This window comes from Schistocerca cancellata, chromosome 8 (assembly GCF_023864275.1).
Source record: "Schistocerca cancellata isolate TAMUIC-IGC-003103 chromosome 8, iqSchCanc2.1, whole genome shotgun sequence".
In the NCBI taxonomy this organism is placed as follows: domain Eukaryota; kingdom Metazoa; phylum Arthropoda; class Insecta; order Orthoptera; family Acrididae; genus Schistocerca; species Schistocerca cancellata.
In genome coordinates this window covers 428,956,244-428,982,179 of record NC_064633.1, presented here as the reverse complement: position 1 = coordinate 428,982,179, position 25,936 = coordinate 428,956,244, and positions in this window count along the sequence as shown.

Below are 25,936 nucleotides of genomic sequence, written 5' to 3'. Positions count from 1 at the left end.
TAGTTTTGTTCCACATGTTATTCTTGTCATCAGCTTGAATTCAAGGAATTTAAGCTCATTATGGGATAATTCTCGCCGTTATCAACTCTTCCTATCGTCGGAATCACGTGAATGATATTTTCAGGAAGTCTGATACTATATCACCAGTCTCATACATTTTACACACTATTGTGAATAGCCGTTTCTTGCCATCAACTTCAATGAATCAAGAAATTCAGAAAGGATTTACCATCTCTTACGCCTTGTTTTGTCTTAAGTCATCCAAACATTTATTAAATTGTGATTCTATTATTGGATCTCCCATCTCTTTCCAGGGACTCATGTTCCTTCCTCTGCCAAGTCATGAGACAAGTTTTAACGCTCATAGGGGCCTTCAATGTACTTTTTACACCCATCTGTTCTCTCCTCTGGATTTAACAATGGAATTATTCTCGCCCTTGGTTTTCATTTCACCGAAGGTCATTTTACCTTTTGTGTATGCTGAGTCAGCCTGTCCGCCAATCATCTCTTTTTCGATTTCTTCACATTTTTTCCCTGAGGGCGCGCAGCTTTACTGTATGGTTTAATGATGATGGCGTCCTCTTGGGTAAAATATTCCGGAGGTAAAATAGTCCCCCATTCGGAGCTCCGGGCGGGGACTACTCAAGAGGACGTTGTTATCAAGACAAAGAAAACTGGCGTCCTACGGATCGGAGCGTGGAATGTCAGATCTCTTAATCGAGCAGGTAGGTTAGAAAATTTAAAAAGGGAAATGGATAGGTTAAAGTTAGATATAGTGGGAATTAGTGAAGTTCGGTGGCAGGAGGAACAAGATTTTTGGTCAGGCGAATACAGGGTTATAAATACAAAATCAAATAGAGGTAATGCAGGAGTAGGTTTAATAATGAATAAAAAAATAGGCGTGTGGGTAAGGTACTACAAACAGCATAGTGAATGCATTATTGTGGCCAAGATAGACACAAAACCCACGCCTACCACAGTAGTACAAGTTTATATGCCAACTAGCTCTGCAGATGATGAAGAAATTGGTGAAATGTATGATGAGATAAAAGAAATTATTCAGACAGTGAAGGGAGACAAAAATTTAATAGTCATGGGTGACTGGCATTCGAGTGTAGGAAAAGGGAGAGATGGAAACATAGTAGGTGAATATGGATTGGGGCTAGGAAATGAAAGAGGAAGCCGTCTGGTAGAATTTTGCACAGAGCATACCTTAATCATAGCTAACACTTGGTTCAAGAATCATAAAAGAAGGTTGTATACATGGAAGAACCCCGGCGATACTAAAAGGTATCATATACGTTACATAAGGCTAAGACAGAGATTTAGGAACCAGGTTTTAAATTGTAGGATATTTCCAGGGGCAGATGTGGACCCTGACCACAATCTATTGGTTATGAACTGCAGATTAAAATTGAAGAAACTGCAAAAAGGTGGGAATTTAAGGAGATGGGACCTGGATAAACTGAAAGAACCAGAGGTTGTACAGAGATTCAGGGAGTGCATAAGGGAACAATTGACATGAATGGGATCAAGTAGGTAAAAAGACGAGGGCTGGTAGAAATCCTTGGGTAACAGAAGAAATATTGAATTTAGTTGATGAAAGGAGAAAATATAAAAATGCAGTAAATGAAGCAGGCAAAAAGGAATACAAACGTCTCAAAAATGAGATCGACAGGAAGTGCAAAATGGCTAAGCAGGGATGGCTAGAGGACAAATGTAAGGATGTAGAGGCTTATCTCACTAGGGGTGAGATAGATACTGCCTACAGGAAAGTTAAAGAGACCTTTGGAGAAAAGTGAACCATTTGTATGAATATCAAGAGCTCAGATGGAAACCCAGTTCTAACCAAAGAAGGGAAAGCAGAAAGATGGAAGGAGTATATAGAGGGTCGATACAAGGGCGATGTACTTGAGGACAATATTATAGAAATGGAAGAGAATGTAGATGAAGATGAAATGGGAGATACAATAATGCGTGAAGAGTTTGACAGAGCACTGAAAGACCTGAGTTGGAACAAGACAACGGGAGTAGACAACATTCCATTAGAACTACCGACAGCCTTGGGAGGGCCAGTCCTGACGAAACTCTACCATCTGCTGCGCAAAATGTATGAGACAGGCGAAATACCCTCAGTCTTCAAGAAGAATATAATAATTCCAATCCCAAAGAAAGCAGGTGTTGACAGATGTGAAAGTTACTGAACTATCAGTTTAATAAGTCACAGCTGCAAAATACTAACGCGAATTCTTTACAGACGAATGGAAAAACTGGTAAAAGCCGACATTGGGGAAGATCAGTTAGGATTCCACAGAGATGTTGGAACACGTGAGGCAATACTGACCTTACGACTTATCTTAGAAGAAAGATTAAGGAATGACAAACCTACGTTTCTAGCATTTGTAGACTTAGAGAATGCTTTTGACAATGTTAACTGGAAGACACTCTTCCAAATTCTAAAGGTGGCAGGGGTAAAATCCAGGGAGCGAATGGCTATTTACAATTTGTACAGGAACCAGATGGCAGTTATAAGAGTCGAGGGGCATGAAAGGGAAGCAGTGGTTGGGAAGGGAGTGAGACAGGGTTGTAGCCTCTCCCCAATGTTATTCAATCTGTATATTGAGTAAGTAGCAAAGGAAACAAAAGAAAAATTCGGAGTATGTATTAAAATCCATGGAAAAGAAATAAAAACTTTGAGGTTCGCCGATGACATTGTAATTCTGTCAGAGACAGCAAAGGACTTGGAAGAGCAGTAGAAACGGAATGGACAGTGTCTTGAAAGGAGGATATGAGATGAACATCAACAACAGCAAAATGAGGATAATGGAATGTAGACGAATAAAGTAGAGTGATGCTGAAGGAATTAGACCACGATATGAGACACTTAAAGTAGTAAAGGAGTTTTGCTATTTGGGGAGCAAAATAACTGATGATGGTCGAAGTAGAGAAGATATAAAATGTAGACTGGCAATGGCAAGGAAGGTGTTTCTGAAGAAGAGAAATTTGTTTACATCGAGTATAGATTAAAGTGTCAGGAAGTTGTGTCTGGAAGTATTTGTATGGAGTGTAGCCATATATAGAAGTGAAACGTGACGATAAATAGTTCGGACAGGAGGGGAATAGATGCTTTCGAAATGTGGTGCTACAGAAGAATGCTGAAGATTAGATGGGTAGATCACATAACTAATGAGGAGGTATTGGGGAGAAGAGGAATTTGTGGCACAACTTGACGAGAAGAAGGGACCGGTTGGTAGGACATGTTCTGAGGCATCAAGGGATCACAAATTTAGCATTGGAGGGCAGCGTGGAGGGTAAAAATCGTAGAGGGAGACCAAGAGATGAATACACTAAGCAGATTCAGAAGGATGTGCGTTGCTGTTGGTACTGGGAGATGAAGAAACTTGCACAGGATAGGGTTGCATGGAGAGCTGCCTCAAACCAGTCTCAGGACTGAAGACCACAACAACCACAACAACACATTTTCATACAGCCATTGTGCCCTAGCTTTCCTACGCTTCCTGTTTATTTCACTGACTTGTCTTGGTGTATTCCGGAGTTTCCCTGAACGTTTTTTTATTTTCCTTTAGTCGTCGATCAACTTAAGTATTTCTAATTACCCTTGGTTTTACCGCACTTAATTTATTTACCTATAGATTTCCTTTCGACCTTCTGTGACTGACATTTTTAGTGATTTCCATTCCTCTGAAACTGAACTGCCTACTGAGCTACTGATTATCACAGTTTCTATAACTTCAGAGATCTAGCGCATCTCTTCACTCTTAGTACTTCACTATCCTCTTCTTTGTTCTTCGATTCTTCTTAACTAGGCTCTTCAGCTTCAATGTACTCCTCGTCTTTACTAAATTGCGATCTGATTTTATATCTGTTCCTGGTTACACCTTGTATCGGTACTCCTCGTCTTTACTAAATTGCGATCTGATTTTATATCTGTTCCTGGTTACACCTTGTATCGGTTTTTTATTTACGTGACCATTACGGCACTCCAACCCCAGTTCTCGATACGTGTAATATCGTACTACTTTTCTGCGGAGTAACAGACATATTTTTGTTACAATATTCACATTTGATTTTATTAATGTTTAGGTACTCCGATGTATCGATATGTTACAGTAATATGGTTTTTGTGTGTATTCATTTGTGTGAGACTGTCATAATCCTTGACTTACTTGTAACCGTTTTGGCGCGAATGCGCACACAGCAGTCTTTGTTTCACTTTGCAGAAGTTAAGTTGGTATTTCGCCTTGTAAAAGAATAGTCAAGTCTTGGGTTCGGTTAAAGTGGAAATTAAATATATGAAGATTGATACAAAACTGTTTTCTTGATGATGTGGCAATTAAGAGGAAGTATATGTGAATTTGCAAGAAGTTTAAAAAAAATGTCGATCATGAACACCAAGTCAAAAATTATTTCTACCATACCATTGTTCAGATCTGGGAGCGTTTGGTCATTAAGAATTTCCTGAAAAACGCATTTATTGGGTCTTCAAATATTGCTAAAATACAGATCTGGACCTCCTAGCAGTCAAAGTGGAATCACCTTAGAATTAACAAGATGAGCCATAACAACTTCGACTAAATCTACGTGGGAATCCATTGAAGATAAGAGCCAAAATTTATAACTTTTTCACAGTGACTTCATTATTTCCATTCTGACGATACCATCCACAGTCAATAGCTTTGTTGTTGCCTGATAAAGCGAACATATGCAGCGTGAGCAACATTATTAATCTGTATTAATCTGATTTCTAACCTATTGGCAAGTGGTGGTATTGTTAGAACCTTACATCCACTATCTGATTTCGGAATGTCTGCTTCAGCAGGTTGCTATCTAACTGCAATCTTCCCATATTTCCCCACCTTTCCCCAGAACACATCCCTCTCTTACGATTCTTTAGCAGAGTATTCGTCATTACTAGTTGAGATTTGTTGTGGGACTCACTTAGTCTTTGATCTCTTCAGTTCCTACTTCCAAAGCCATATTCTCTCGTAACTCTTTCTTCTATTCCTTTTCCCTCAACCGCAGTCTAATCCACCATGACTATTAGGTGTTCATCTTCCTTCACGTACTAAATGCCCATCCCATATACTCGTATATTTTCTATGTCTTTCGTTTTATGATTACGACGTCGACATATATAACTGAACCATTGTTGTAAGTACGACTGAAAATCGTGTGTGAGACGTGTGGCCATTTTTAATGAAGTACTAACTACATGTTAAAGGAACTCTTATTTCCTTAATGCCCTTCGGGCTTGGCCCGTCATCGGATGACCTGCACGACGCCGTATGAGTACAACCCTGTGACGAAGAAGTCTTTAGATCTACAATACATGAAGTTACTATTTACAAATATGAACAGAAATACTGATATGAGATAGACAGCAAGCAGACAGGTTGCAAACGCTGCTCTCAGTTGACCGAATGTTGATTTTATATTTCATATGGAAAAAATTCAGCCTTTATAAGAACTCAGAGTGTCAGTTAAGAATATACGTGATCCATAATAGTTCTCTATGATTTTATTTGTTTGATGGCATAATGAGGAAGCGGTTAGACAACTGGTTTCAGTTGTAGAATAACCAACTTCACGTCTACGAAAAGTGGAGACAAACGTTTATGAGTAAGGAAAGATTGGGACACTAATATCGTAATTTAAAAAAGAGGTTTTAACATAGTAAGACAAAGTGAAGTATCACGGTAGCATGAAGTGATTTCTTGTCTTAATTTCATACTCGTCTGATCCACTGTGCGAGCACGCGGCTTCACCGTGTATTACGTTCATTGGAGATTATTATAATTCCGTTATTTTTATAATAAGATTGCTGTTAGTCTACATAATGATAAAGTAAACGTTTGTTTGCTTAAAATAATTAAACTCCGACAGATTTTGACCGATTGCTTTGAAAATTTGACAGACATTGCATTCTAATATTAGAGTGTTTTTAGGTACCAATTTTTTGTGTGACTTATAGTATACTTCTATATAACTTTCAGAAATTTGTTGTAACAAAGTTTCCCTATTATGAAATTTATATGAATTTATGTATTACATATACTTAAAAATAGGCTAATGAAAAACGCACTTGTGGCAGTGAAACATCGCGTCAAAATTTCAAAGTATATGGTCGATCACTTTCAGAGATTTGCTGTTAGAAACATCTACATTTTCTGAGACTTTTATCCATTGTGGATGTGGAACACTGCGACTGTGGTGTGAAAAGGTTTTCAGAAATTACTGCAACCAGTCGCCTTTTATGTAGATGTATTTTATTTAACCATGACCGGTTTCGAGCTGCCTAGCAACTCATCATCAGATGGTATATACATTTAGTGCTTTTTTGTACCCATTGTGTGGGTGGTTGAGTATCTGTGGCTAAACAGAAACGAGAACAAATAATCGCTACATGTGGTACAGTAACACGAAATATTTACAGAATAATTTATGTTTAACGTATAAGAGCAAATAATCACTACATGTGGTACAGTTACATGAAATATTTACAGTTTAATTTACGTTTTGAGGTGTTACTTACAGATAAATCTTTCTGCAGGTATATATATCTCTTTTAGGACGTATTTTGAAACCATTGTGTCTTGTTTTTCACAATTACACAAGTTAAAACTTTCACTAGATGTATATTACTTTTATGAGGCACTGTTGGAAACATATATCTTGTTTTTCATAAACATCGCTGAACACACTTAGCCACAGATACGAATACAGGATTTACACATTATAAACAAGCCAAAGATTGCAATATAACTACAGTATCAAAGATTTCAAGTTGACCAGAGGCATTATTAGTCATCGCACACACTGACAAGAGATTTGTCTTTATTACATAGAAAATAAATGTAAATTAGCTTAAACTATTAAAAATGTGAATAAAGAGATGCTGAAAATTGCACATAAACAAAAAGAAAAGCTATCACTCCTGATTGCCAAAAAATCCCCCATTCCACCTAATGAATGCCCTCCCGTGCAACATAAATTCTTTGAGAGAGTAGTTAACACAACAAGCATTAATTTCAATAGCACAGAATTAAATTTGTTAAATAAGGGACTTAAACATAATATTGCCACAAAACTTGATTACAACAGTGTTAAAGACCTAATAACTAACACCAAAATACCATGTATAGCATCAAAACTAGATCAGAATGATCAAAATGCTCTAGCCCATGATGCAAACAAAATAATAAAGAAAACCATAGATGTACAAAGGCTCCATAGTAATAAACATGATGAATCTGCAACACTGAAACAAATTAACAAAAAGCTAACAAATAGTAGTGCCCTTGTTGTTAAATCTGACAAAGGCAGCACAGCCGTGATAATGTACGAGTCTGATTACATTAAGAAAACCCTAGAATTTTTCAAGAATAACAACATAACTGAGTTGAAATCTGACCCCACTCCCAAATACCAAGCTAAAATAAAAGACATGTTAAAAAATTGTAACTTTCTGTTGACATCCATTGAAGCCAAACAATGTGTTATAATGAACCCTACAGCACCAAAGCTTAGATCACAACCTAAAATTCATAAAGATGGACACCCGATACGCCCGATTGTGAATTCCATAAATAGCCCAGGGTACAAAGTGACTAAATAACTGCATGAAATACTCAAGAAATATTATACATTCCCAACCAATTATTCCATAAAAAACACCTATGATTTGATTGACAGTATCAGAGAAATTTCCATTCCCAATGCAGCTAACTTTGCATCCCTTGATATTGTCAACCTGTACACAAACATACCTATAATAGACACACTTCGAATAATAAAAAATAACTTATTACAACATAAAAAGTTAAGTGACATGGAAATCTGTGAGCTGATGGATTTACTTGAATTAGTGCTGTCCCACAATTACTTCACCTTCAACAACAAAATATATATTCAACATGATGGTCTAGCAATGGGCAGTAGTCTAGCTGGCCTTCTTGCTGACATCTACATTAATGATCTCGAAATTAAATCCTTTAAAGCAAACCCAATAGAAACAGATAAAATCATTTATTATAAACGATATGTTGATGACACCCTGTTGTTATATGATGGGACAGCCACTGAAATTGAGGCCTTAGCTGATAAACTTAATAATGTTCACCCCAAAATACAGTTCACAGTAGAACACCAAACCCAAAAAGGTATCTATTTTCTTGACCTAAACATAACACATCACAACAACAAACATAAATTTCAGATATATAGGAAACCCACCACTTCAGATGTCATAATAAACAATACATCATGCCACCCAAATCAGCATAAACTAGCTTTTTTCAAATCAGCACTTAACCGTATCAACAAGATTCAAGCTGATCCTACTGCAAAAATTAATGAAATCAATATATTAAAAACAATAGCATCAAACAATGCTTATGACCCAAGCATAATTGAAAAATTAGATAAAAACATTATATCTAACAAAGCAAAACCAGCAAGCCAGACCTCAGTAGCAGAAGAAACCAAATTCGTTTGTATGCCGTTTCTCGGCAATATCTCATACAAACTTGTTAAGCTATTCAAACCACATAATGTCAAAATAAGTTTTCACACTAACAACAAAATACAGAACAAAATAGTCCACAACACCAAAATAGCCAGCACACCCTACCAAAAATCTGGTATATATAAATTAAGATGTGACAGCTGCTCCTGCTACTACATAGGGCAAACAGGTAGAAATTTTGAGATCCGATACAAAGAGCACACTGATGCACTTCGCCTAAACAACTTAAATAGATCCACTTTTGCTACCCATCTAGCAGATAATAAACATTCCATAACAGACATTAAAACTAACCTTCAAATCCTACACACTGTAGACAAGGGATTCAAGATGGATCTTCTCGAACAATTAGAGATTTTCACCCACAAACATAATTCCCCACATACCATTTTAAATGAGCAGACAGAATTGGCGAATAACTCCTTCTTTCAGAATTTTAAGGATTCTTTGAACTTAAAAAACTAAACAGTCATTCAGAAACAAAATGCCCCCCCCCCTCTCCTTTTTCCTATACACCCCCCCCCACCGCCAACTCCTTTTCCACACCCTTTCTAGTACCAGCATTACTTATTATTTCAAGTTAACCATCAATCTCTCATCCCTGACATCATATGCCAAGATCAGCCAATGGAAGGAGCAAGAAATTAGTTGTCATAATACTCTCAATACCAATAATCTTAAATGTAACTGAAATATTATGTAAAAAATTTAGTTTAATATACCTGTTAAAATTGCACAGTTAATTTATAAATAAATATTTTAATAGTTTAAGCTAATTTACATTTATTTTCTATGTAATAAAGACAAATCTCTTGTCAGTGTGTGCGATGACTAATAATGCCTCTGGTCAACTTGAAATCTTTGATACTGTAGTTATATTGCAATCTTTGGCTTGTTTATAATGTGTAAATCCTGTATTCGTATCTGTGGCTAAGTGTGTTCAGCGATGTTTATGAAAAACAAGATATATGTTTCCAACAGTGCCTCATAAAAGTAATATACATCTAGTGAAAGTTTTAACTTGTGTAATTGTGAAAAACAAGACACAATGGTTTCAAAATACGTCCTAAAAGAGATATATATACCTGCAGAAAGATTTATCTGTAAGTAACACCTCAAAACGTAAATTAAACTGTAAATATTTCATGTAACTGTACCACATGTAGTGATTATTTGCTCTTATACGTTAAACATAAATTATTCTGTAAATATTTCGTGTTACTGTACCACATGTAGCGATTATTTGTTCTCGTTTCTGTTTAGCCACAGATACTCAACCACCCACACAATGGGTACAAAAAAGCACTAAATGTATATACCATCTGATGATGAGTTGCTAGGCAGCTCGAAACCGGTCATGGTTAAATAAAATACATCTACATAAAAGGCGACTGGTTGCAGTAATTTCTGAAAACCTTATCTACATTTTCTGTATAAATACAAAAGTTGAGGTCGTTTCTTCAAAATTATAGATCTCCGAAATCTTTTTATGAAATGCTTTGAAATTTTGACACAGTGTTGCGATCGAATACCAACTGAGACGCCGTCTCTTATACTGTATATGTGTAAATACATTTAACGAAAGTGGAAACGTTATAAGAAATGTAAACTTTGATTAATTAAAAACATTTAATGTCCGAAAGTTCTTGAGTGATTGCTTTGAAATTTTGACACAGGGCTGAATTGTAATAATGGCGTGTTTTTAGGTACCTAGTTCTTTAATATTTTATATGTATAATAATATAATACATCAATAACTGTGTAATGTACGAAGGGAAAACATTTCTACAAAAAATCTCAAAATGTACATATCCCATTTACTTCTAATTTTACACATTAATGTAATAAACGTTTAGACACATAGAGATTATACATTTATTAATATGTTTATTTAGAAAATGGTGAAATGTTGTTAGCAAACGGAAATTTATGTTAACGGCTTACTGGTTTATGATTACGCTACTACTGCAGCATCTGAATTTGCTGTAACAGTAAACAAGAGTCAACGTCACAGGGAGGGAGAAAGAGGAGATTGTCAGAAGGGTGAGAGGAAATGGACATAGAAAACTGGGAGGAGGAGATGGACAGAGAGAGGGCACAGGAGGAGATGGAGAAACAGGGGGGAGAAAAATATGGACAGAGAAAGAGGGAAGGAGGTGATGAACAGAGAGAGTGGGAAGGAGGAGGAACAAAGAAAGAACGAAGGAGAGATGGACAGAGACAGAGGAGACAAACAGATTAGGACCTATGTCCAATTCCTCTGTATATTGTTATCTTGTGCTTTATCTTTCCTTTCTTTTCCATTTAAGCAGACTGAGTGACAACAAAGCATAGGAAGGCACATCTAGTTTGTTTATAGTTCTCAAACCTACCGTTACCACGACGTTAGCTCATGGCGCCATGATGTAACATATGTGTTGATAATGTAATGAGTCGTGATGTGCATTTAAAGTCATTCTTTATACTACCTCAGTCCCAGCATAATTTATTTCTTTTCACGATACTCCAATTCAATTGAAGCAAAGCTGAGAGTGTTTCATGAGAAATGAAAATAATAATAAAGGAAGAGAGTGTAGGCTTTTCATCGATTAATTAAGGAAGTTGTTAGACTTCACTAATTCACCTACCTTCTAAATATCTTGATGTACTTCACCTGAGAATGGCATTAGAAAAATGTAGGCAAATTCTTCAGTTATTGACTAGGAACAAAACTGTGATGCATTTTTAAGGGTATACTTGTCACGCCAATCTGAGATACATTTGAAAGTACGGCAACGTTTCCATTTTAATTAACAGGGCTTGTGTGTCATTGTTCAGGATAACATATGTTGGTAACAAAAACACTATGGACTGAGGTATGAGACCAGAGGTATTACCTGATTTAGTGAAACGTGTTCTGGAAATTATTTCATTCATTAATTCTTCTGCCGAAAGCGTTTAAAACCAACTACATTCCAAAAAACAGCAAAAAGCTTTTGTTAGGTAGTGTTCTAGAAGACAAGCGACGATAAATACATAGCAATGGTCTTTACGTGCAGCTAAAACTGGAGTATAAGTAGCGAAATTCTACCAAAAAAAGTTATACTACTTCATCGGATTGAATAAGTACAACTCAGTAGGAGCTCAAAGTATCCTGCTAGGTTTTAGAAAAATACTACCTGTGAATGAAAATCGGCTTATATACTGAAATGAGAAAGATGGCCTTTCATATACAATATTTCGACCCATGATGCCCGTTTGGTATGGCAGTATGACAGCAAAGGATCTGTAGAAAATTATTTAGACAGTGAACACCTTTTTTGCGCAGTTATCTACAATAAGCATAGGAAAAGGAAAACTGAACGTAGTACGTGAGCATTAGTGTCAAATACCTCGCGAAGTACAAAACTATTTAAGGAGCAGGGTTTATTTAGTTGTAGTGCAAATGAGAATGTAGACCAGATGTCTTTAACAAAACTCGGACATAAGGGATCGAATAACTACACACCTTGCAGAACAAAGCACTGATTCTCTGCCACAGGCGTCAGAACGAAAACCTACCTTCCCTGCCGAAAAACGTGCACGAAAGTGTGAAGTATAATATTCGTAGACATCGCTATTGTTGTTGACGTAAAATGTAGTAAGAATATCAGAAATTTCTAGAAAATGCGAGGGCGCCAATAACACTTTTAGTGTCTAGTAATTATAGTCCTATTTCTGAGTGTAAGTCGGCATAATCGCTTTAAACATGGAAATGAGTGGAAAAGAAAATGATTCGAAAGAATATTAGAATGTAAATTCACATAATTGATTTCCAAAAAGTGAGTAAACCGCAGTGTCATATTGGTGCCTGGAATGTCCTTGGTGCACAAAGCTCCAGAACGTAGGAAAACCAAACAAAGCATGATATCCATAAATCGTAACGCATTTACAAACATTGGCTAATGGGAAGTGTGAACAATTGACTGCATTACCCTTAGGATAAATTTATGGCAAACTAATACTGTACTGACCCGCAAAATATACTCGTACACTGGCACGAGTTGTTGATTACACAGCAGAAGGATCGTGAAATAGTATTTAGATTTAGTGAGTCGATAGTCTTTTAAAAGTCATCAAAAATTCGTTTCTATACATAGGTTCAGGAACTTGTAACATGTTCCTGTCAATTAACAGCCCCCCCCCCCACCCCACCCCCAAATCATATTATGGGCTTTCAGAGAATTTTGTTTCTCCACACAATCACCTATTCTGGAATTTTTTCCAGTCAACTAAAACTGCTTTACTTTAATTTTAAAGATACCTCAAATGCCTCTGTCAACAGCAGATACTTCTGCAGGCTACCGGAAAACAGATACCAGTGCACATATCTACTTTAAATCGTAAATAAGTGAAAATCGCTAAAAGGATTATTTAAAAATGGGGATGGATCATCAAGTAACTCGAACTAGGGTGGTTTGCTTCTAGCTATCATATAGTGATTCTCATGCAACGACAGCGCAATTTTGCGTAGTATTCGCCTCCGCTTATTTTGTCTGATTTGTTAATTTTTCCGTACTGGTGAAAACCTTCTACCTGTAACTGAGATTAGTAAATCACTACATAAGCTTTGCGGGTCATACGACAAAATTAGAACACTACACGTCGTGTTATTTGGGACCCATACTTAATTTATGGCTCACAATGTTGTCCGCCTAACTCTTTATCCTCTATGAGAGTTGTCCCTATTTATTAAAGAGGGCTTCATTGCTCTATTATGAAGGAACTTGTGCTTAATAGTAATCAACAGTCAAGAATTTATCGACAAGTCTTGAAAAACTCTATGTCATTGTCTGAAGCAACGGTTTTACTGTTTTGCATAAGATGAGTTATTATGGGAGTCTGTCCTCTATTTCTTATTCTTTTGTTTTGGGTGGTTTTACATTCCATGCAACTGTTTTCATCGGCTAAGGGATGTCATAATGAAACCTTTTGGCTCAAGAAATAACATAACATGTCTCTCTCTCTCCCCAACCCCTGTCTCTCTCATGTATCACTTAATATATCATTAACCACGTATAAATGAATTACACTGAAAAAATTATGCATGGTTGAATTGATCAAGGGTTCCTCTGCATAATTAATTAATCTGCGATTTTAATGAAGTTATTGTTTTGATTATTAGGGTGGATTATGTATAATTTGGTTGAAAAGTATTGCTCTGTTTGAGTAAAATTTTATTTCGATGGTTGCTCTGTGACAGCGAAATGAAAAATTTGTGCAATTTAATGCTTTCAAGTGGTTTTTTTCTGCTCCCAAGTGGTGTTCCTATCCTTATATTTTGATCCCTACCCCCATGAACCATGGACCTTGTCGTTGGTGGGGAGGCTTGCATGCCTCAGCGATACAGATGGCCGTACCGTAGGTGCAACCACAACGGAGGGGTACCTGTTGAGAGGCCAGACAAACGTGTGGTTCCTGAAGAGGGGCAGCAGCCTTTTCAGTAGTTGCAGGGGCAACAGTCTGGATGATTGACTGATCTGGCCTTGTAACACTAACCAAAACGGCCTTGCTGTGTTGGTACTGTGAACGGCTGAAAGCAAGGGGAAACTACAGCCGTAATTTTTCCCGAGGGCATGCAGCTTTAATGTATGGTTAAATGACGATGGCGTCCTCTTGGGTAAAATATTCCAGAGGTAAAATAGTCCCCCATTCGGATCTCCGGGCGGGGACTACTGAGGAGGACGTCGTTATCAGGAGAAAGAAAACTGGCGTTCTACGGATCAGAGCATGGAATGTCAGATCCCTTAATCGGGCAGGTACGTTAGAAAATTTAAAAAGGAAAATGGATAGGTTAAAGCTAGATATAGTGGGAGTTAGTGAAGTTCGGTGGTAGGAGGAACAAGACTTTTGGTAAGGTGAAAACAGGTTATAAATACAAAATCAAATAGGGGTAATGCAAGAGTAGGTTCAATAATGAATCAAAAAATAGGAGTGCGGGTAAGCTACGACAAACAGCATAGTGAACGCATTATTGTGGCCAAGATAGACATTAAGCCCTTGCCTACTACAGTAGTACACGTTTAAATGCCCACTGGCTCTGCAGATGATGAAGAAATTGATGACATGTATGATGAGATAAAAGAAATTATTCAGGTAGTGAAGGGAGACGAAAATTTAATATTCATGGTTGACTGGATTTCGAGAGTAGGAAAAGGGAGAGAAGGAAACATAGTGGGTGGGTATGGACTGGGGGAGAGAAATGAAAGAGGAAGCCGCCTGGTAGAATTTTGCACGGAGCATAACTTAATCATAGCTAACACTTGGTTCAAGAATCATAAAAGAAGGTTGTACACATGGAAGAATCCTGGAGATACTAGAAGGTATTAGATAGATTATATAAAGGTAAGACAGAGATTTAGGAACCAGGTTTTAAACTGTAAGACATTTCCAGGGGCAGATGTGGACTCTGACCGCAATCTATTGGTTATGAACTGTACATTAAAACTGAAGAAACGGCAAAAAGGTGGGAATTTAAGGAGATGGGACCTGGATAAACTGACTAAACCAGAGGTTGTACAGAGATTCGGGGAGAGCATAAGGGAACAATTGACAGGAATGGGGGAAAGAAATACAGCAGAAGAAGAATGGATAGCTCTCAGGGATGAAGTAGTGAAGGCAGCAGAGGATCAAGTAGGTAAAAAGACGAGAGCTAGTAGAAATCCTTGGGTAACAGAAGAAATATTGAATTTAATTCATGAAAGGAGAAAATATAAAAATGCAGTAAATGAAGCAGGCAAAAAGGAATACAAACGTCTCAAAAATGAGATCGACAGGAACAGCAAAATGGCTAAGCAGGGGTGGCTAGAGGACAAATGTAAGGATGTGGAGGCTTATCTCACTAGGCGAAAGATGGATACTGCGTACAGGAAAATTAAAGAGACCTTTGGAGAAAAGTGAGCCACTTGTATGAATGTCAAGAGCTCAGATGGAATCCCAGTTCTAAGCAAAGAAGGGAAAGCAGAAAGGTGGAAGGAGTATATAGAGGGTCTATACAAGGGCAATATACTTGAGGACAATATTATGGAAACTGAAGAGGATGTAGATGAAGATAAAATGGGAGATATGATACTGCGTGAATAGTTTCACAGAGCACTGAAAGACCTGAGTCGAAACAAGGCCCCGGGAGTAGACAGCATTCCATTGGAACCACTGACGGCCTTGAGAGAGCCAGTCCTGACAAAACCCTACCATCTTGTGAGCAATGTATGAGACAGGTGAAATACCCTCAGACTTCAAGAAGAATATAATAATTCCAATCCCAAAGAAAGCAGGTGTTGACAGATGTGAAAATTACCGAACTACCAGTTTAATAATTCACTGCTGCCAAATACTAACGCGAATTCTTTACAGACGAATGGAAAAACTGGTAGATGCCGACCTCGGGGAAGATCAGTTAGGATTCCGTAGAAATGTTGGAACACGTGAGGCAATACTGACCTTACGACTTACCTTATAAAATAGATTAAAGAAAGGCAAACCTACGTTTCCAGCATTTGTAGGCTTAGAGAAAGCGTTTGAAAATGTTGATTGGAATACTCTCTTTCAAATTCTAAAGATGGCAGGGGTAAAATACAGGGAGCGAAAGGCTATTTACAATTTGTACAGAAACCAGATGGCAGTTATGAGAGTCGAGGGGCATGAAAGGGAAGCAGCGGTTGGGAAGGAACTGAGACAGGATTGTAGCCTCTCCCCGATGTTATTCAATCTGTATATTGAGGAAGCAGTAAAGGAAACAAAAGAAAAATTCGGAGTACGTATTAAGATCCATGGAGAAGAAATAAAAATTTTGAGGTTCACCGATGACATTGTAATTCTGTCAGAGACAGCAAAGGACTTGGAAGAGCTGTTCAACGGAATGGACAGTGTCTTGAAAGGAGGATATGAGATGAACATCAACAAAAGCAAAACGAGGATAATGGAATGTAGTCGAATTAAGTCGGGTGATGCTGAGGGAATTAGATTAGGAAATGAGACCCTTAAAGTAGTAAAGGAGTTTTGCTATTTGGGGAGCAAAATAACTGATGATGGTCGAAGTAGAGAAGATATAAAATGTAGACTGGCAATGGCAAGGAAAGCGTTTCTGAAGAAGAGAAATTTGTTAAGACCGAGTCTAGATTTAAGTGTCAGGAAGTCGTTTCTGAAAGTATTTGTATGGAGTGTATCCATGTATGGAAGTGAAACATGGACGATAAATAGTTTGGACAAGAAGAGAATAGAAGCTTTTGAAATGTGATGCTACAGAAGAATGCTGAAGATTAGATGGGTAGATCACGTAACTAATGAGGAGGTATTGAATACAATTGGGGAGAAGAGAAGTTTGTGGCACAACTTGACTAGAAGAAGGTTCCGGTCGGTAGGACATGTTCTGAGGCATCAAGGGATCACAAATTTAGCATTACAGGGCAGCGAGGTAGGTAAAAATCATAGAGGGAGACCAAGAGATGAATACACTAAGCAGATCAGAAGGATGTGGGTTGTAGTAAGAACTGGGAGATGAAGAAGCTTGTACAGGTTAGAGTAGCTTGGAGAGCTGCATCAAACCAGTTTCAGGACTGAAGACAACAACAAACAACAACATATTTTGATCACCAGAACTGCACACTATAGATAACATAAAGCCAGGTTTGAACTTATTTTGAGAGCAAATAATATCTTCATAGAACCATATATTATGTAATTAATATGTTAAAGACGTAAGGTACAGAACTCTTTCGTAAAGAAACCTGAATAATAAAGTGCATTGTAAGCAGAATGACACACGCATAACTAAGGAACTTCATTCATATCATGGCAGAGTACTGGGATTAATCTCTGTCGAGTATCAGACTCAATATGATAATGTTGACGTTTTTGACACTTTGGTGTGTAAGGCAGTATGCGAAGGGCTTGTACATTTTTTTGCGCAGGTGAATTACTTCTTTCGCGTGGTGTTGCTTTTGTGTCTCGATTCAGTTGCAACTAGTTAACTGCAAACTGATGCAGGATAACTAGCTGTACACAGCCTGTTACTGACGAAGATACTTTAGCCACGCTTACTACCATACTGTCTTTGAGAATTATCGATCTTAAAATTAGCACAATTATCACTACATGATTCCATTAATTCTCTGCCTTATGTATTGGCACCAAATTTCACAAGTCAATGTTTTATGTGTCCTTTCTTAATTGAATGTCCTAGTGATCACCTGTTTCTTAGTGTTTTTTTTAGTTCTGCAATTTAGGCAGGTAGATAAGTTCTGACTGGCCCTACTGGGACCCAATTTGACATGTGACACTATAAAACGTCTCGAAAGCTACTCTTGTGTCGTTTTCATCCGTGATAAAAACAACATTTTTGTTTTCTTGCAGTAATACTCCAATCACAGCTCACTACGAAGTGAGTTCTCAGAAATTATACTTCCTACACTAACGATTCTTGAGCAACTACCCCAGCGTGCGAAAGCAACATATCATCTTACGTAAATAGATAATTAACGTCAAATATAACAAATTTGAAACTAAATTACTATGCTCACACTTTTCTGATTGTAGTTACTATTCATACCTGAATAGCATCTTCGTACAATTATTAAAAATTACTAGCACAGAAATTCCTAAAGAAATCAGATGGTAAGAAAAGATAAATTGAAATTTTCCGTGCTTTGGATGAAAACTTAGCCCTACATCAGAATGTGACACTGAAGACATATATCTGCTAATACATCACCATTGAAACATCGCCTTAGGAAAATTTATAAACGACTGTGCTGGTAAACCTCTACGTTATTTGATTTTCGAACAGCTGAGCAAAACTGAACGTACTCAGACATTTCTCTCTTTACTTATTGTGATCAACACTAAACTGACACACAATTTTCTTAGCACAACGGAATCTGACTTTCAATAATCCCTACAAAAGAATGGCCCTGACTAACAATAACCTGTACCTTTCATGAATCACTTACCTCACAAAAATCTTCGTTACTCGAACTACTGCAATAGAGCGTGCGCCAATACTGCCAGCTAAATAAATGTTGCTAACTACTGAAGGCACTAACTGCTGATAGGCATAGTTAACAAATGAAAGATTTTGATGGAGAACAAACAATATATTTACCTTAATAGTGTTCAAAAGTCATTATATATATATATATATATATATATATATATATATATATATATATATTCATGACATCCAGCCATACAAATTTCCTTTTTCTGACGGACACACGTCCAAATCGTCCGCTCTCAAAACTCTGCCATCTCTCTCCCCACTGCCACTACTGCTGGCGGCTCACCTGCAACTGCTCGACGCTACGCGCTCTTCACGTCCAACTGCCTAACACTACAATAGCAAACATTCCAACAATGCAAACCAGCCACAGACTGCACACAGCACAGTCAGTGCTTTTCATACAGAGCGCTACGTGGCGTTACCAGCATAAAAACCTAAACAGCCTACTTACACCATTTGTCGAATAACTGAATACAGAAAGCACCAAGAAGGTGGTAAATAGAAAGAAATGAGTAAATATGATGCTGATATTTTCAAAATTACTGATATCGTGGACCAAGAAATCTGGAATATAACAACGACGACATCCAGCTAGGATATAGCGAAAGGACTATGCAAAATTATTGTGTGTCAATTTGCGGATACACAGCGCGGTTTTCAAAATTCCAAGCACCCGCTGGCCTCGTTAAAGAATGCGGCATACATTTTTCAGCCAGTAAAAGTAATGGGAAAAACAGCTGTACACATCATAATCCCAAGTCGCACTAAAATTGCTTCGGTGGTGGAAGGAAAGAGTTAATGAAAGTATTTGTGTGCGTGAGATTTCGTAACTCTTCAACGAATGTTTACAAACGGATTGTTTCCTTTAGAAGAGCCCGCACAAACGCTGCTAGTATTAACTCGGATTCTCTTCCACTCTATACGGCACCACTCAAACATTTTATTACCAAAATATCACAATATTAATAATTTTCAGCGGAGCACATACGAATATGTGTGATCACTGTGTGATCGAAGCCCCGCCTTTACTCTTCTCTCTACATAGAAGGAGCTTCTAGATCCCAAAAAACGCACGAATATGCCATTTTCTGAATGGCAGGGAAACATCACAGCTAGTCGGGAAGCAGCATCAAAGCTGCTCAATCCCGCGTATATATACGAAACCAATCAAATTTTGTCACTGAATCAGAACAGTAAATTGCCATAAATAAATTTGGAGCTCTTAGAAGTATAAAATTAAATCCCTTTCATTAAAACTATTTCTCCGAAATTATAATCTCATTTCCCCAGTACCATAAATTGGTGTAATAATTTATAAAAAATTCCCGATACGGTTGACTAAACCACATGTCATTTTCGAAAGTTACTCACGTGGCTTGTTTCTTCAGTGTACAGTATAAAAATTTTACGTGAAACAGTGTTTCTCATTCACAACTTCATTCGCTCTGATTACGAAACACAATAACAGAAGTAATTCATAAGCAATTCGAAAACTAAACAAGCAAAATCGGAAAGAAAATTTATAGTATTCTGACGGCGTCTCCTGTGGTGTGCTTCAGCTAGTTTCCTCTATCATACAGCATAGCAACTACATACACTTGAGCCATCTCATGCTCCCTGTCTGGCGCGTGGCTCACACTGCGCCCCTGTCCATAGGTTTCTCATCTCAACAGGGACGATTTAGAGGCGCTACGGCCCACCGTTGTCAACGAGAAAAAGAAAGTGAAATGCCAGGCATATCACCAGTGTCAAAGAGAAGCAATGAATGTTCAAAGATGGTTCAAATGGCTCTGAGCAGTATGGGACTTAACATCTATGGTCATCAGTCCCCTAGAACATAGAACTACTTAAACCTAACTAACCTAAGGACATCACACACATCCATGCCCGAGGCACGATTCGAACCTGCGACCGTAGCAGTCGCGCGGCACCGGACTGAGCGCCTAGAACCGCTAGACCACCGCGGCCGGCTGTGAATGTTCACCTGACGAACAGTTAACATAGGCCATCTTGTGGATGTGACCCAGTCTCCAATTCATCTGGAGGATCTACGTCTGTATCCACATGGCAATTCTGCAAATCACAATTAAATGCCTGGCAGAGAGTGCATCGAACCACCTTCTCAATAATTCTCTGCTATTCCACTCTCACACAACGCTTAGAAAAAACGAGGACTTGTATGTTCAGTGCCCGCTCTGATGTCCATTAATTTACTATGTAGATCGTTTCTTCCTATATATGTCGGCGTCAACAACATATTTTCGCATTCTGAGGAGATCGCTGCTGATTGAAACTTTGTGAAAAGATCCCGCCGCAACGAGATATGCCTTTGATTTAATGATGTCCATCTCAACTCTTGTATCATGTCAGTGACACTCTTTTCTCTATTTCTCGATAATACAAAACGTGCTGCTCTTCGGTGAACTTTCTCGATGTACTCCGTTAATAATATGTGGTACGAATTTCACATTATGCAGCAGTACTCCAAAAGCGGACGGGCAGCCGTAGTGTTGGTGATCCCCGCGGTAGACTCTAGAATTTTCTAAGCGTATGCGATTGCAGGCTTTTTCGTCGTATTCCAGTGATGAACTCTTCTCGGCGACAAGATGTGTAAGTAGGCTGTATAGGTTTTTTTTATTGGTAACGCCACGTAGCGCTCTGTATGAAAATCACTGGCTGTGCTGTGTGCAGTCTGTGGCTGGTTTGCATTGTTGTTGGCTATTGTAGTGTTGGGCAACTGGATGTTAACAGCGCGTAGCGTTGCGCAGTTGGAGGTGAGCCGAAAGCAGTGGTGGATGTGGGGAGAGAGATGGCGGAGCTTTGAGAGCGGACGATCTGGACGTGTGTCCATCACAAAGAGTAAATTTATAATAATGGATATCATGGACTGATATATATATATTATGACCTTTGAACACTATTAAGGTAAATACATTGATCTTTCATTTGCTAACTATGCCTATCAGTAGTTAGGGCCTTCAGTAGTTTGAATCATTTATTTAGCTGGCAGTAGTGGCGCTCGCTGTATTGCAGTAGTTCGAGTAACGAACATTTTTGTGAGGTAAGTGATTTGTGAAAGGTATAGGTTAATGTTACTCACGGCCATTCTTTTGTAGGGATTATTGAAAGTCAGATTGCGTTGCGCTAAAAATATTTTGTGTCAGTTTAAGCACAGTCATGTATAATTGTTCAAAGGGGACGTTTCAGATGATGCCACCATTCGGCTGATAACCCGGGAAGAATTCATCATCCTCTACGTGTTTTGTCAATAAAACGCAGTCTTTGGTTCGCTTTCTCCGCAACATTTTCTATGTGTTCTTTCCAATTTAAGATATTCGTAATTGTAATTCCTGGGTGTTTAGTAGAATTGACTCAGGGTTAATTGCCAACTTCTGCACCGAACAGGTATCTCATCTAAATCGTTTTAACCTTCTGGCGACTTAACTAAACGATAAACGACAGCCACATCTTCTAACAATTGAGATGGCTGCATCGATTGTCTCCTAAATCGTTTATATTGATGTGGAATAACACAGAGCCTATAACAGTATCTTGCGGTGCAGCAGAAATTATTCCTGTTTTACTCCATGACTTTCCGCCTGTTACTACGGCCTGTGACCACTCTGTCCAGAAATACGAATACAGTCGCATAACTGAGACGATATTCCACAAGCACACAATTTGATTACAAATCGTTTGTGAGGCACGGTGTCAAAAGCGCTCTAGAAACCTAGAAATACAATGAAATTATCCGGTTAGCACAAGGAATAAATTGGGAACTAGTTGCACAGAGAGGAGCAGAGGAATATGCCTTAAATGTGTGTGACCTCTTAGTCAGAGAGAGTGGGAGCTAATGGAAAGAGTTTCAGAGTAAGCGTGTAGTGGTGGGAGTTGGGGGAAGGGAAGGGCGGGATGTTTTGAATACTAAAACTCTCCACCAGACAGTTAGACCTTCTTGGTGCCCGATACCATCCATATTGTACTGAACGTGGAGCACCAAGAATAAATTTCTGTTAATCTGAAAAATGTCAACACAAGTTCTTATGTCTTGCAGATTTTCATTGATTTGATCTTGTCACTGTATATGCAGAAAATTTCTTCTTGCAGCTATCCTGACTTGACTGTGAATAATGTGGGATTTGAAATTAGTCATGAAGAGTACTTCATTTAAGATTACTTTTCTTCGGGCTAGTACCACTGCTGTACAAAATTTCTTCGCCTGTAAATGTTTATTATATAATTTCGGCAGTTATACCATTTGCAAGCGATAGTCGACATGCATGAGCACAAGCCACCAACATGTAATGGGTGTAAGCCGCACCCAGTATTGGTTATGAAAAGTTTGTTCTGATTAGTTGATGTTGAAATTATTTGCCTGGCACGTCAAGCTGTTAATGAGATCACTGGAAGACAGACTTACACCCGAGGTTAGACTTTCGCCCATGGTATATGTGTCATCTTTAATGTTCTATAGGAACACCTATTATTCCTGTTAGGTCATTCTCCAAAATAACAATAAAAATGATGAAGAAGATGCATAGTTTGAAAGTGGTAGATATTGTTCTTGAATGTTACTGTCAATTCAGCTGAAACATTCACGTAGCACTCTAGTTAAAATCTACCTAACATTTGCTTGACAGGACGGCACTAGAACAGAAATGTGGCAGCACAGTAAAATATAATTAATAATCAATAATATTTATAAATAGCTGTGATACAAAATTGTACATAATTCCGCTAACAATGCATGGCATCTAACAATGCATGGCATTTCATATTCTGTGTGTAATACAGCGAAATCTAAATACCTTTGCTGTTTCTTGGCAGTCTATGATATTGTCACTATGGCAAAAAGTAGCTTGCAAACACACATACTTGACCGTGCTTATTACTCTCTAAACAGTGACGACTGATTTGCAACTACAGTCTTCCGAACAGAACTCCCTGAACTGTGCTGTGTAGCGTAACTGTCGGAAACTCTGGAACTATACTGAATAGCTAAGGCGCACGAAATGTAGAGGCTAAGCTGCAACAACTGAGTCTGATCATGACACAACGATTTTAGTGCCTATTGGCGGCAGGATCTGCATCCGTGCCAGTATTAGGCGGAAAAGAAGTCCAGTGTTGACAGCACTCTCTCTCTCGCGGCTCGTAAAACTATGAGCAGACGAACACGATGCGCTGATGGAAGCAGAGGACAGTCCACATCAGTGATTGCCATCTGGAGGCGGCTGTTCTGAACTAATAAGGCGCCTGGCGAATGGTGGCTATGTGATGCCGGCCCCTAATAGTATTTTTGAGTAACTCTCCAGTCACCAACAATGGAAGGAACACTGAATTCATTTTGATTTAAGCTCAGAGAGATATATCCGTACATTGCCAAATCAGCATTCAATCTAATGTTCCAGTCATACAGTTTCACAGCCAATCCCCTTTTGTTCGATACTATACAGTATATTGAATATTCTTTAGCAAAATGTGCAATGATTGTTCATCCACAAGAATTACAACTGCGCATGACCTTCTTCTCTTTACACTCTCGTCCGTTCCACTCGGTAAGGTGACAGAGGCCGTTCAAGCTCTGAATATTCTGTCTTCAAAAAAATGGTTCAAGTAGCCCTGAGCACTATGGAAATTAACATCTGAGGTCATCAGTCCCCTAGACTTAGAACTACTTAAACCTAACTAACCGAAGGACATTACACACATCCATGCTCGAGGCAGGATTCGAACCTGCGACCGTAGCAGCAGCGCGGTGGCGGACTGAGGCACCTAGAACCGCTAGGAAACAGCGGCCGGCTATTCTGTCTTGTCCCAGTTAATATGGAGCTGATATTACTCCACAAATATTGACGTTCTCACAAGAATTGCTCACTTTTGTACACGATAGCGATCACCGCACACACTTGCCCCGCAGCTTTGCTCGGTCAGATTAATTCAGGCGCACAAAACCAGCGAGCGCCAGAACCACACGTTTCTTGTTATAAAGTGCATCCTGGCGATGTCTGTGGTGATGCGGCCTGGCAGAGAAAAATAAGGGCAGATTAAATTCGCACAAGTTCGATATAGGTTTTCGTACACGGGTAAACAGATGGTAGTAGCTGGACATCTACGATGCTTATCCTCATGGACGCCACCTGGCGCTTGAAAATGGAATAACAGCCGACACTCGAAGATAAACAGTTGCAGTTGAAGGAGAAATGCTTTACCATTTCGGGAATTCATTTGTGGTTTCAGAAGACTCGAGTGCTGCTCTAGTACACAAATCAGGAGATCGAGCCCTTCAAATTGTCAGTAGCACCAACTTCTTTTGGGTGTTCAGTATTTCACCCATCTACCGAGTAGTCCGCAAATCAAAACTTTTACACGCTGCTGGAAGTGACTGACCGCGTAGTTCACTTCAGGAAATCTGTTCGTCCTAATAGAAATGGTACATAGAGGCTTTTAGTATAGACGTGTCATCTGGTATTATCACAAACATGAGACACAGACTAAGACAGGAACAGCCTTAGCCGTAGCCGGCCGTGGTGGCCGAGCGATTCTAGGCGCTGCAGTCTGGGACCGCGAGACCGCTACGGTCGCAGGTTCGAATCCTGCCTCGGGCATGGATGTGTGTGATGTCCTTACGTTAATTAGGTTTAAGTAGTTGTAAGTTCCAGGGGACTGATGACCTTAGAAGTTAAGTCCCATAGTGCTCAGAGCCATTTCAACCATTTGAACCTTAGCCGCAGTGTTTCAAGACCACTGTACAAGGCGGTAAGTTGAACTCTCCCCGACAGATGCTAACTACCCCTCAGCGCGAATGTCTCCGACCATACAATTCCGGCGTTGGAACACCATTTCTCAAAATATTTTCGTCATTCGAGGCGTTACGTAACTTCCATCCATGTGCAAATTTCTGTTGCAAATGTCATTTTGTGCCGTTTGGTCCTTAAAATTGCGGGCTATGAAATTCACGTAGTGCTTCTCTCTCTACAGCTGGCCTATTCAGACTAAATCAGAGCACCTCCTCGTATGTAACGCTTGGTTGCACTAGGCAAACGGCCAAACTCTTGATGTAAGATCGTTCACAGTAATCGTTTTGAATATCTGTCACAGGACGTTAATTGCTTTGTCTTGTGCAGAGAATCGTTTTCCAGAGTACCTGTCAAACGGTTCAACTCTACAAATTCGTAGTACTAGAAGTGAGAAATGAATATCTGGTGCTTCTGTCGTATTTAATTTAAAAATAACATATTCGGCAGAAGCGTATTTGGATAAACAAATAATGAAGTTATCAATTAGAGGGTTAAATATTGTAACTTACTCTAATTAATTGAAGCTAAAATTAGGTAAAATAGAAAAAAATACTGTTTCCTGAATTCATTGATAAACTA